The sequence below is a fragment of the Falco punctatus genome (assembly GCF_963210335.1).
Source record: "Falco punctatus genome assembly, chromosome: 10".
Taxonomy (NCBI): Eukaryota; Metazoa; Chordata; class Aves; order Falconiformes; family Falconidae; genus Falco; species Falco punctatus.
In genome coordinates this window covers 33,859,669-33,873,776 of record NC_137590.1, presented here as the reverse complement: position 1 = coordinate 33,873,776, position 14,108 = coordinate 33,859,669, and the positions used below count along the sequence as shown (strand labels likewise).

At 40.7% G+C, this 14,108-nt stretch overlaps 1 protein-coding gene across 1 annotated transcript in view; it reads left to right on the top strand.

The window, feature by feature from the left end:
• The first annotated feature begins 752 nt into the window (after positions 1–752).
• Positions 753–14,108, top strand: part of LOC308070870 (uncharacterized protein C11orf24 homolog) — a 96,024-nt gene continuing 82,668 nt past the window's right edge. The window contains exon 1 of the mRNA XM_080405553.1: positions 753–872. The gene's annotated coding sequence lies outside the window, so the exon portion shown is untranslated. The remainder of the gene's footprint in view (positions 873–14,108) is intronic.

The following is a 14,108-nucleotide window of genomic DNA, read 5'->3' as shown; positions in this document are numbered from 1 at the left end:
GAACAAAAGGTGGCAGTGGGATACCAGGCCACCACGGCAGCAGAAAAGGGATGAATTAAACGCGTTTCTGGAGAAAAAAACACCCAGAAACTTGTTAATACAGTAACTGCCGAGTGTTTCCACATTTGTAGGAGTTGGAAAACTTGAAGGCAAGTGTGTTCTGCTCAAAGTTCAGAAGTTTTATTATTTTATGACATGCCTCGTGTTGCCCTTCGTGTGTGGTGTCATGTGGCCTGCTGATTACAGTATGGGTTGTTCTCAAATACCATTTCCTAAGTCTACTAGAAGCTTTTCAGTTATTTGCATTCATTTTAAGCTAAATTTGAATGCTTGTGGAAGAGGAAAAGCTTTGCTGCATAACATCTTTCAGTAGCCACTTGCCAAAAATGCTAAATCCTCAGTTTTGTCCCCAGTAGGATGCTAAATTTTTTTAATTAAATACAATTTTTTGTGGAATGGGGTTTAATTTTGCTTTAATTATATAAGCAAAACAATTGTCTGTGTGCCCCAACAAACCAAATTGTTAGCTAAATAGATTTTACTCTAATTTGATAACAAGAAGTTGCCTCTGAAGCTGAGATTGTTGCAGGCCCCATTGCTAAACCAGATTAACACAGACTTTTACGGTTAAATTACAAATCTCTGAAAGACTCACTTCAGACCTGAATGGGCTATTAATAACATTGCAAGCACTGACACACTGATAATATTGGTAACAATGTGTGTATATGGTTTTATAGATGCACCAGGTTGTCCCGTATATTTACGGGAACGAGTGCTGTCGCGTCGGAAGGTTAGATATTGCTAGAGTGGAAGATGCCGGCTTCAGTCCTGACAGTAACAAGAGTTTTTCATAGCTCCAGCAACAGGTGGTAAGTCCTTAATTGTGTTTGAAGCAGTGCACACAGAAACCCTTATTTACATCTCCACCGTAGACTCCAGCAGGTGATCTAGTGACAAAGCCCTGGCTACATCTGAAAGGATGTTATTTTTTTCAGAATACATTCATCTAAACCTTATTTCCTCTGCTATTCTGGTAACAAAAGTTAAAGAAAAAATAAGCATTGTTTCCGGTTTGATTACATTTGGGTTTATTATTTCTTCTATGTTATATTGTTTTCCCATTGTAGTTCCCATTGTTGAATTAATTCAACAAAACAAAATGCCGCCTTTGAAAATAAGAAAGTTGGGTGTTCAAGCCATGGTCAAATCATGACAGGATGCTTCAGGAATAAGCTTACCCTGTTAAAAATTTTTGAGTGCCCATGTTTTTTCTGGAAAACAGTAGATAACATGGCAATTAGCTCCCAACCAAATGTAGTTTCATAAATTTGTTATATTTTTTATTGTGAAAGACATAGATTCAACACCAGTTTCACTGCCTAAGATAATACCACTGTACCAGGCTTAACCCTCACCAGAACATGAAAGGTCTCAGATAAAACAAACTTCTATTGTTTTCCAATTAGTTATCAAAGGATGGTGATGATGGCACTGTTTTCTAAAGGCAAAAAAATTTCATTCAGTTACGTGTTACTTGGGATATCTGTGGTGATTCTGTGACTTCTGCTGGAGAATTTTTTTCTGATATTATGAGACCAAAAGATTTAGAGCGTCTGCCAGGCAATGGATGAGTTTATTTCAGTTGGCAAGAATCAGTAGCCTTTAATTCCCAAAGTAGTATTTCTTAGTCATTGCAGTTATAAAAATCTGCTTTTTCCTGATTTCGTAGAAGTTCCCACTTTGGGAATATTAACTTTTACATTTCTACTGTCCCATATATGCTATGACAGTACAGGCCTACTATTGCAAACATTTTTGGTCATCTGGTTTTCACTGAAAATCTGTAGTTATTGAAATATTTATGTCATGAGTGGTTTTGTAAAAAACGTCTTTCAAGAGGCAAAACTTGAAATTTAGACTTGAGTTACGTGAAGAAGCTGCTGCTGCGTTGTGATCTCTGGGGCTTTGTATCGGTCCAGATTTCTGCCCACAGCTGCAGGTCAGAATCCAGCCCTCAGCCCTAAGCTTCCCTATTCAAAACCACCCCTGCAACAAAACCTTTCCATTGATATGAAGCCAAATCCAGCTTAAGCTGAAAAAGATACAGCTCTAGCTGGGCAAATGGTGTTTTGTCCCTGTATGCCTGTATGTCCATTCTTACTTTATTTGCAAATCTGACTTAAATACTGTGGCAATGGGTAATTTGGAGGACTACAAACATATAACCACAATTGAAAAGTCCATCACCCGCTCGACAGTTTTACTCAGCCACGCAGACGTTTGGGGTTGTTTTGCTTACTTTTATTCTGCAGTACTTTTACACAGAACCAGCGTAAGCATTCCTGAAACGGACATCTGGGAGCGTTTATGTGCCAATAACAAAGCCGAGTTGTCATACATGTTCTGGCTCTTTAGCAGGCCTGCTGGGCTATAAGGCACCTTTGTGCTGTGAAAGTATTAAGGCACACCACGTCTTGTTCTATAACTTATATTGGAACATATTGTTTTCCAACATATAACTTACATTGGAATTTTAAACTGGAAATACTGTGCCCAAATCCCTATCACCAGTTCCACCGATTTAAAGAGCCCAGCAGTATCACCCAGTGAAGTAGAAGCATGAGGAAACAGAAAGAAACACAAGGAAGAAGCTGAAGTAAATAGTAGAGTGTAATGAGCTTGAAATTTCATTGATGGTAATGTTTTGTCTCCTGTTTACAGCAAGCAGATGCTCTATAGCCATTATTTTTACTTTTGGGAAGAAATGACGTGCAAAGGGGTAACAGGTTTCACATTGCAAATGACACTTTTCTATTGGCATGGGCACACAGAGAATTTGTTTCCTTTGTATGCTGAGCGAGTAAATATCATCTTGTGCCATCTTTGAGAGGATCAATCCCTTCCATCTGTGCAGGAGCATGGCCTTAAGCTCTAGCCACTGTGCCTCGCTAACTTGCTGAGAGGCGTACCACTGCAATCAATGTGTAATCACCTCTGGCTGATGTCACAAGTCGGTTTTCACTGACTATTAGAAACCCAAAGTTGAACATTGCAAATGAATGTACATAGGAATAAAATTAAAGAAGTCTTCTATAAAAATCTTACTAATTTATCAAAAATATACATCTTCTTAGTAACAGATGGTCAATAATAGATGATAGATGGCCTCCTCTGTGTAAATTAATGGCTGTAATTCACTTGAGGGGATCTGCTGATGTCATAAACTGCCAGAGTGCAGCTTGAGTGATTTATTAACAGCTGCAGAAATCCTGGAGTGAATTACATCCTTGTATTCACTTAGGGTCTGCAGAGTGTTATTTATAAAATACGGAGGTTTGTATTTCTTCATTATTCTAAGGATCTTTTCTGTGACTTAATACAGGGGCATGGTGCAGAAATTATGAGTATAAAAGCTGAGCTCCCTGCCGGCAGTAAAGGCAGATTTTCTGCCCTAATGCTTATCAACAGCAACCCTTCCCTTTATTTTTAAAATAAGCTAATAGATATCTGCGGAGATTTTCTTAAGTCCTATTTTGTTTTTATTTTCTGCCACCATCAAATACAAATAATGTCCGTATCTTCTGATCCTGGAACCTCTGTCACACAGTGTTGTAGTCAGTGCCTCTGTGCACATTAGACTATGTCCAAAACAAAAAGACAGAAGAGTGCTGGGTGCTAAACAGGAATAAGTGCTATCTCTAATAACTGGATTTTTCTGTTTAGGAATAAGGCAACAGATCCAGGAGGCTACAAAAGGCACCTGGAAACCAAAACTCTTTGTCTATGGGGAAGAGACTGTCTCATCTCCTAACACTATCCCTGTTCAGGGAGAAACCTTTCCTTTCCTCCATAAAATTCCTGCATGGTGAAAGGGAGAATTTTCTCTGTATGGATCCCAGGTTTATCACACCCTTCTAACGTGTAAGCATATGCAAGCAAATGAAATAATATTCATTTCCATTCCTTTTCCCTCCTCCAAAAATATAGGAGGCAGTTAGGATGATATTAAATCCTGTTCCTCAAACAAGGGATACATTTTCAAAAAGTAATGCAAGTTGTAGAGGGAGAGGAAAAGAGAGATAAGAATAAATGATGAAGAGTTGCGTAACAGGAAAGAACAGTCAGAGTTAATTTGCAAATAACTCTGCATATTGTTTTTGCTAAAGATGCAGAATTTCTCACAGCAAGTTCACAGCGAGTGTTTGGATGCTGGCTAGATTCTAGTGAAAACCCTTCCAGCTTTTCCTCTTCTCTGAGATTAGTTTTGTTGATAGATTTTCACCAGTCCTTGGGAGAGTGCTGCAGTTATTGCCCTCAGCAAGGAATACTGCTTTGGTACCAAACAAATACTGCTTTACTCCTGCTTTTCTTCACCACCATCTGTCTGAGTTGACCTGTCTCTGCGTAAGAGGTGCGAATAGAAGGAAGGTGATATTTGTACAGAAAACAAAGCTTAGAATTTGAAGAAAAACAGGCTCAGAAATTGTTCGCTGCCTTGAGACAAAGCCCTTTTGAAGTCATGGTGAGTTTACTAATTTCAACAAAGTAACAAAGCCTGTTACTGCTCTTACAGTGTCAGAGGTGAAGCCCAGTGACATCAGGACCCCACTATGTTAGATACTACACAAATGCACAGAAAGGTATCAGGAAACAGAGGGAAAAAATAGCCATTATTTCCTCCTTTTTTTTCTGCTTTCTGGAATGAAATGCTGTCCTTTGGATGCTTTTAAAATCACTGGTGGGTTTGTAGTAGCATATATCCAAAAGCTTACCTTTAACTGTGTAGGAGCTATACATAAAGCAGATGACCAGCTGGACCACAGCCTGTCCCTGATTTGCAACTTCCAGGTCAGTTCTGAAACAGGCTCCTTCATTTCCTCTCAAATAGTATCTGAATGCATCTCTTTCCTTTTCAAGCGGAAATTAGGTTGGTTGGGTTGTGGGTTGGGTTTTTTTGTTTGTTTGTTTCTGCGTGTCTACTTGCTTACTTTGGACCTAGTTTATATGAAGGATGCTGTGCAAAAAAACTGAGAGCTTGGCAAGTGTCATCCTTAAGTTGTATTGATCTCAGTTGTTTTCATGCTTTGGAGGGAGGAATTGTTACTGTCTTCCCAGAGCTCCATTGTACTTGAAAGATTTGTTATATTGGCAGGGATTTTCTTATTTTCTTTTGTCATACCAATAGGGAAGGCTACTAGTTCTGTACAGGTGCTATGCTTCAACACTCTCGCTTGTCTCCTTTTCACAGCCAGGCTTTTCCTCCCTGTGCAGACTGACAAATCACAGTGCGAATCTGTGGGGTCCCAAGGAGTTATGATGTACAGTATTCCTCTCTGTTTCTGCATTATTTCTGCAAGTTCTGAGACTTATTTTCTCCATAAAAAGCAACAAGCTGCCTAATGTTCTCAGACCCTCAAGTCCTTTAAATGGCAAAGCAGAGGTAGTAGTTACAGCTGATCTAATCCTGAACGGCTACCAAAAGGAACAATGTACTATTTATTATCTATAGATCCATGGTAAATAGCAGTGGACCAGGTTCTGCTATGCTCTGTCTTTGGGTTGCCTGGGCTGCACCTGTTATAAGGGAGGAAAGAACTGCATTCATCCACTAGAGATTTCTAAATCCAAAATGAAGCTTTTTGCAGTTCTGTTAGTGAACAGGGTCTCCAGCCATGTGAACAGCAGTGGGGTGCTTTGTTTCAAGTGGTAGAACAAAACCACACGTTTTTTCACCTTGCAAGCTTTGTTACTGTAAAAGTTTGAGGGGGCTTTTCTGTTTGTTTTGTTTTGTTAAGTACAGGATTATGGAAAATTTCTGATGGGTAGTGATCTGGTTCCAACAAAGCATGCTGATTGAGGCTTTATTTGTCCATATATGTTACCTGTATTAATTATCTCACACTTGGAAAAAATAGCGTCTGTTTCTAAAATGATGCAAAGGGCATAAAAAAGGAAAAAAAAAAGGACTCAAAATTGTGCTTGTTTCATGTTTTTGTTTGCAGATTTTCATGCACTGGCACTGTTCTGCTCATTGTCTGATTATAGAACCTAATAATAATTTCTTCTCACCACTGCCTTTGGTTATATTGGAGAGAGATGTGGATATTTGTCTTTCTCCTTCTACCAGTCTGGCAAGCATTCAGTTTTCTCCTGATGGAGGGTGGTTCTCAGGTGCTTTTAGTGTTTGTGGTTTTTTTAATTCATGGGATGCTCACTCCTTTTATGCTCCATGAGTACTAAAGAGTTACCTCACAGTGAGCATTGGATCCACATGCGAATCATGCATCCCTTCTGACATCAACCACATAGGCACTTTGCCAAGAGTAAATCCCATAAGAAGGGCATTAAATCAAGCACGATGTTCTGTTTTCCCTGTGGATACCTCAAGCTCCAGCTATTGTTTCCAGAGAGGCTGCTTTACCCAGCAATGGTGCAGTGAGGAGAATAATTTGTGTGCTTGTAATTTTAACTTCATGTCCCAGGGCTGGCATAAGAATTTTTCCTCTTCCAGGGAAAAATAAATAAATAAATAAATAAATAGAAATTAGAAAAACGGAGCATTTCTGTCAAGTGATGAGAAATAAGTAGAGTGCATCCCTGCAACATTTCCATCAAGCAAAATGGGGTTTACTGTGTTCAGGACTTGCTTGGAAAAGGAAAAGATTGTCTCCCACCACGTGATTACACATTTTGGAAGCATGCAAGAGGTTAATTTAGGGGAGGGGAGGGAAAGATGAGGAATTAAATTCTGTCCTTGTCTGCTTCATTCATCTGTTTTTGGGAAGAATAAAAAGTATGAGCTGCAGTAAGTTTGGACTAGATGATATATCAACACCTGCAGCAAAGGAAAATGGCTCAGGATTTAATATGTGCAACTATCAAGCATCTTTTTTTTTCTTGCATCTCTGTTACGATGGAAGCTAGCATATTATGGAGATAGCATTGAAATCAGGTTGGAAGGAAGCCAGAAAAAAATCTCTTTAAAGGCCAGCCGTTTTTTGTTAGGCATTTGGATACAGTACCAGCTATCAGTTATGTGGGCAAAACCACTTTGGCTTTATTTGGGGTTGAAAGACATGCACCAGCCTTGGTGTTTCTCTGGTGATACAACTACAGGTGCAAAGAGTCTGCTTTTCCTGTACCACCCTTACACTTCTGCAGGTTGGAGTGGCACACCATTTCACAGGATGTTGGCTCTAAAAGAGTACTTGCTCAGCCTCAGGAGAGGTTCATGAAGGTCCAAGGCAAATTCACTGTGTGGAGATGGAATTTTCTGTGATTTCCCTTTGGTTTTCCCAGTCTCTAGCCATGTAAGGTACCAAGCTTCAACTGACTGAGAGAGGTTGTTGCTCTATTCTTTCTGTAATTAGAGATCACTGTAAAATGTCACAAAGTGGGCAGGCACTCCATCCCTAGCTGCTTTTGAAAATTTTGGTCATAATGCCCAGTTGGCTATTTCGTTTGTGCAACCATGGGTTCTGCTGGAGTCTCTGGGATAGATAATGAGTTACTTTGGTTACTCAAGAAAAATAGAACATTAGTCTATGCTTACTTTTGAGGCTTTCACTCAACGTGTCTGCGATAAGAAGTTGTATCTCAGTGCAATAGAATTACAGTTTTGGTAACAACCCTTCCTTAAATATGATAGAAAGTCTTTCTGGACTCCAAAGAGCAATGCAATAAATCCACCTCAGTTGTTATTACTTCCGGAGCTGTCATACTTGACCTGCTTCCTTGTGACTGTGAAACACATTGAAATATGTCACTGGAAATGGCCTTTTCACTCTCCTTTCAGCTCTGTCTAGAACTGAAGTTTTGCAAAAAAACATCTGGCTACTGTCATGGATGTATGGCTTGATGTCTCTGTTCTAAGCTTTGCAAAGGCTGTGTTATTCATCGAGGCTGGATGGAAGGCAAAGAGGAAATATTTGGCTATATGTGTTTTTTCATACAGGCAAGTGAGAAATTACCAACACATCTGGACTGGGCTTTGCCTTGGCAACAAGGCTCTTTTGGCTTGAAAGAAGGGGGGGGGGTTCCCCTTTATGGGCTCTATCCTGGTGATTTTAGCCTTTGTGTGAAACTGCAAAATAGCAGGTGTAAGAACGAGGATTGCAAGCTCTGAACTTGGTGAGTGGGGCTAATACTTTCCATGACAGAGGATGGGATCAGACAAACTCAAAAAATCAGGGTATAATGTGTTCTAGGGGTGCCTGCCCTTTCTTCTGACTTTGTTATTCTGCAGAAGACACCTTCCTCTTGGTCAGTCTTGAAAGCTGTCTGCTTTTCCACTGAGTTGTAACCCTTTGCTGGCAGTTTACAGAGGAAGCGTTATGGAAGCACAAAACCCTTCTGCTGAAAATGGTGCTATTAGAGGTTAGGGAAGGACTGGGATGACAGATTCCTTAATGCAGTTCTAGTTTTGCATGTGAAATGTTTCACTAATCTCCTGTCTCCCTCTGTTAGTTCATTGTCTTTCTAATCCTCTTTTTTATATCTATCAGTAAATTAATGAAATCTACCCAAAAGGTTTGCCATGTAACTTAAAGAGTGTATAAAAAGTGCATTGCAATGAAGTAAAAGGTCCTCCTGAAATTCAGCCTTTCACATTTGCCTCTTCTCCTTTTACTTAGAGGAAGAATGAACTGGGATCCAGCTTTCTCACTGAGCTGGGAAAAAAGTTCTTTAGTATTATTAGAAGACAAAAATTGTCATTCTTGTTCAGACCATCTAGAAGGAAAAGCATCAAAGCTCTAGTCTGGAAACTATTGCTCCTCAGTTGCACGTGCAGATAGTACTCACATATGTTACTCAATTTGCTGTCACTTTCTAACGATCCTTCCCAGTCTTCTGACAGAAGTAACCATGGTGGTAGCAGTGCAGATGATAGGTCTTACAAGATGAGGGCTGGTTTGGCAATGTCATCTCTGTTGAAATCTCCGTGGGTTTTGAAGACCTGGATCGGGTTTGTAGGAGGGTGTAGTTTTACCACCGGCAGAAAGGAGGCCCCAGTGTGCAGACACTGTGTTAGTGAAGTGTTGACAAGGAAGCAGCCTGTGCTCCAAGGCTGAGGGCAGGTCTGGCTCACATGATTCAGGGCTCTGAGTCTGTAGCTGAAGGCCAGTCCCTTAAATGCCAAACCCATTTATTTCTTTGAAGAACTCCAAGATGCCTCTGAGGGAAGGTGGAGAGGAACAGAGAAACTTCTTCAGTGATGCAACAGGATAAACAAGGAGTTTCCACATTCAGGATTAGTGAGAATGTGGATGGAGTGATCAGGGTAGATGTCTGCACACATGTCTACCTACAGAAAGCAAACGAATCTTACTTCTCCTTTCTATGCTTTGCTGTCTTTCCTATCACCTGAATGCAAGAGAGCACCTGATGATGGGGAAACTTTCCTTAAAACTTCTGAATATTGATGGGAAGCCCCTTTTTCTTTTAAGGAGATCCTGGCTTTTCTAGTCAGTGGTTTTTCACATGAAGAGGAACTTTGTAGTTGTTCTGCTTTCAGATGTGCATTGTACCATCCTGTCAGAAAGCTGCTTCTCCAACAGACATCTTGCCAACATGAAAGGTCGTATCGGCTTGACCTGTCGCAAGCAGAGGGTGACTGTTCTCTCTCAGGGAGTCAGAGCCCAGTTTATCAATGCAACCTTCTTCACATCCCAATTACCCTGGGGAAAAATAACTACAGGCAGCTAATAAATGCTTAGTCCCAAGAAAAGGCTGCTAGGTTCAAATCTGTACGTGACATGGCAGGGGAGGTGGCAGGGAAGAGCTGTCTAGGTGGTTTCAGGATGCATACAGCTTTGATTTTTTAGGGAAAGTTGAAGGCGGTGGGAAGGCCCTGGTTTCACTGAGGACCTTGATGATAAGAGCAGTGCCTTATTAAATGTCTAATTAGGCTGATAGACTCTGCCTTATGTACCCACAACAAAATTCCAGGCTCGAGATTGGGCATTAAGAACTGCCTTGTGTTTCAGTGCATAAAGGGCACTGTGTGTAAGCCCCAGCTGCCAAAGATGTTGCTGCATGTGCAGTGTTGTGCTGAATGCAGAGGGATTAGTGTACCTTGACAGCAAACCGTGAAGGTTTTCCTCAGCTGCCTCAAGAAATACAGTGAGTTTATTCTTTGCTTTGAAACAGCTTCTGTGCTGAAACTGGGAAGCACAGAAGAATAATCATCCTTTTTCCAGTCCAGCTTTGCTTTTGATCATGTGTTCATCTCCACAAGAAAGCAGAAGAGCTGGTATGTAAGAGCAGCCCCTTTAAAGGACTGCACAACTGAAACCAGGATGTGTTCTTTATCGTAGCCCCTGATGGGTCTGGGCCTTCTTTCCATTATGGTCAAATAATATAAATTTGCCTTAATTTTTTCATAGTAACACCTAATATCTGGTACAGGTACACTCTTGGCCTCTGCCATTCTTTTTTGTCCAGAAAGTATAGATACACAGAAAAGATCAATGATTTCAGTTAAAATATAGATGCTTAAAAGAAAAGAAGTTGAAACATGCTTGAAGTGATATTTGAGTTGCAAATGTAACTTGATGCTAAACTCCAAAATTCTGGCTCACAAGATCCTATCCTGCATCAGCTGCTTAGTGAGGCTACAGCCTGTACATGGTCCCCAGTCTGCCAGGCCTGCTGCACCCCATAATAACCACTAACCTGCTCTCTAGGCTTTTTTCCTTTTCAACTAGTATCCATTATGTGTAGCAGGCAGGGCTAGTAGGACAGGGCTGGCTAGTGTCACATATCCTTTCCCCAAAAAGGCCACTTCACACTCATGCCCTCGCCCTCCAGCCATTGTCTTGTCAGCATGGCTCTGGCCACCCGGTGCTCTGCAGGTCGGGCCATACTCGTAAGGCTGTTGCATCTTTGAACCCAAGCTCTGTGTGTGGATTTCAGGTGATAACTTCTCCATTCCTGTAGAAATGCCGATACTTTTTTTTGCATTCTTCTTCCAGTTTCGTTATATTGCGGATGAAACTTTAGATCACAACCATATTTCACAGGCAAGCAGCGGTGGTCTACTTACAGTCCCTGTAAGGTTTTAAAAGCCAAATGACCCCTCCTGACTGAGAAGTCATCAGTCTAGAATCAATCTATTTATTACTTAAACTAGACATAAAAACAGAAAAAAAGAAGAAACCTCTCTCAGCTGTTCATTTTTTCCTCATACGTTTGTTTACTCAAGGCAGAAAAGTATGTTTGGGTAAAGTACACTTACTTGTAAGTGGTATTTGCAGGACTAGCAGGGGTGGTTCTACTTTTGGTGTATTTTTCAGCAGTATTTTGTAGCTAGTGTATAAGTGCCGTACTACTGAGTCTTCTGATAGAGCACGTTGTAGCCCATATTCCCCTCTGCTGTGTGAGGGAATGGAAAATCCACAGGTCACAAACCAGTAATTTAGTGATTCATGGTATCAGACAGATACTATATAGCAGACATTTTGCAGAATCCTGCTGCCTTTGTCTAGCTGTTCACCTGTCTGTTTCTTGACATGGAAAGTTTTGTCATATCTTCTGGGTAAGATGATTTGATTTTTACTTGAAGTTTCAGTTTCTTTGGAAGAAAATGGTTTTCTGAAGTGGAGTTTTGCAAAGGGAATCTATTAATGGACTCTGTGTGTCTGTAATGTCTTGTGGTGAGACAGTAGGTACACAGGACAGACTGACAGTGCCCTTTTTGGGGGGAGCAGCACAGAGTCAAGCTTGTTTTCAAATAAGGGATTACTGGATCCTTGTTTGCTCTCTTGCTTTTTGCAGTCTTATTTATGATTCTGCTCTTGAACCTCTTATTTTAGGAGAGAATTGTGAAGAAAGGTGATTCATCCCTCACAATGCCGGACACCCTCTGACTCTCTGGAGCCTGGATAGTTTCTGTACTCTGCACAAAGTTATGTGACTGCATGAGTTTTGTGGCTGCCTGTTGCCAACACTTTTGAGTCATCTCTCTGATTCTCTTGACCATGGAAATACTAACATGCTTAGACATCATGGCAGAGACATACATGTTCTTTAATGGCCTTATTCTTTAGGTTTTGGCAAAAGACACTCATGAGCTTTGCTTACCTGTTTTGACTCTGTCATCTTCCTCTACTATTTCAAATGGAGAATTCTAAGTTTTTCTGTCCATCCCTCCTCAGTGCTTGAGCTATTTCAAGGTTGCAGTGAGTCTGTGCAGGTCATGCTGTCTCTGACACCTTGAAGGCAGCAGCTGTATTTCTTGTTTTGGTTTGTTTGGTCAGTTATGCAGTGTCCTGCTGGCAGCAGGGCCTGGATGCGGATAAGGTGGCCACAGCTGTTAGCAATGAAGTTAGGTGAGGAATTTGGAGAAAACGATGGAGCAGCAGTCTGTTCATGTGCCACCTGAAGGATGTGTTCTTCATATATGTTCTTCATATGTGTTCTTTCTATGGCTGTGCCTTAGGACTAGCCATAAACTTCAACTGATCCAATTGCCTATTGACTGCAGAGTGTTTTCTTCAGGAAACAACTTGCACTGTGCAGTCTCTGCTGGCTTCTGGGCGGTCAGATGGAATGCGATGCATGACATCCTAAATAGGTTGATTCCTGGTTACCTGAAGGAGAGAGAGTGATACTGCTGCTTACAAGGCTGTTGGGCTAATTTTCAGTTACAAGAAATACCTTCAGCCCTCGGGGTTGTCAGGGAAGGATCTAGGACTTTTCTTTAAAATGAATTTCTGATGAAATGTGTTTCCCCCATCAGGCTGGTACAACCCTGATTTATTGCCTTTCCCTACCCTAATTTATTGCCTTTTACCACCCTAATTTATTGAATTTCTGTTCATATTTTGAGTCTATACTTGTTTTCCTGAACCCTTAAAAAAGTGGTTGCCTCTATGCATGCATTTGCCCAAGTTTCCTAATGCTCTGGACAGCAGGGATTTGGACATACTGCCTTCTGTGGAAAGCTGATCTTTGTAATGTGTTCAAAAATGTATTCTGTAACTGCCTAATAGTCACCAGTATTTAATAGGAACATGCTGTTATCCACCACAAGCTATGAACTTAGAAAACTGGGAACTAAACAGAGACCAGGGACTGTCCCAACATTGACCTTCTGAATACCCATTTCTTCTTGCTTGCTGCCTCATATTCTCTCTTTTCTGTAGCAGAGCAAACATGACGGTCTTACTTGCCCTCTGCATTTTTATAAATATGAAAACTTATGAGGATATTTTTAATTAGCTGTTAATAAAACCCTCATTCTGATTTCTTGCAGGCTCCTTTGGAAAGTTAAGCCTCCCATAAAACCCTCTAGCAGTGATTTGGAAATTTAATGATGTTTTTGCTTCAGAGGTTATGAAAAAAAAATTCTTTGTGAGGGAGAGAGGAAGGGAAGAGAAGCTGAACTTTTGAAATCAGTTTCCTGCACTGAGGAAGGCCAACTAGATCTGGGTTCGTGAATAAAACTTGTTTTTAAGGAGCAAAGTTTCTAAGTAAAGGAAAAAACAACCTGTAATTGAGAGCTACCATTCAAGGAAGTTCTTGAAGCCAACGTCAGCAAAACTTCTGGTTCACTACCACAGCCCAGGCACAGTTGCACTGTTGTAAAAGAACTGAGGCAGAAGAGCATTACCATTTGCCTCCTTTCTGAATGCCAAGGATGAACATACACAGTTGCCCATTCTGGATGACTGTGACAGTTTCTTGGGGATGGTGATGCACAAACAGGACATCACCCTCATCTTTATCCAAATCCATGGAAATCCCTCACCACAGAGTATTCACATGGAGGAGCTGCAGATACTGCTTTCAGAAGGAAGGATGAATGTTACAGCTTTGATCTGCCTGCTTTAAGACAAGATCTTTGCCCTTTTCACCCTTTCTGTGCCATTCAGTTAGTGTCTTTTAAAAGCTTTTGCTAGCCTTTCATATTTACCTACAGCCATGCATCAAAATCAATACCTTCTCTTTAAAATTCATTTGATGCATTACAGTACTGGAGAGAATTTCCAGTGGGAACACTGGGAAATTGGAGATTAGTTCACAAGTAAATATCTGAGGTCTGGTGCCAGAAGGCTATTCTAGTTTCATAAGAACAACTTCATCATTTTTGCTTTTACGTATGT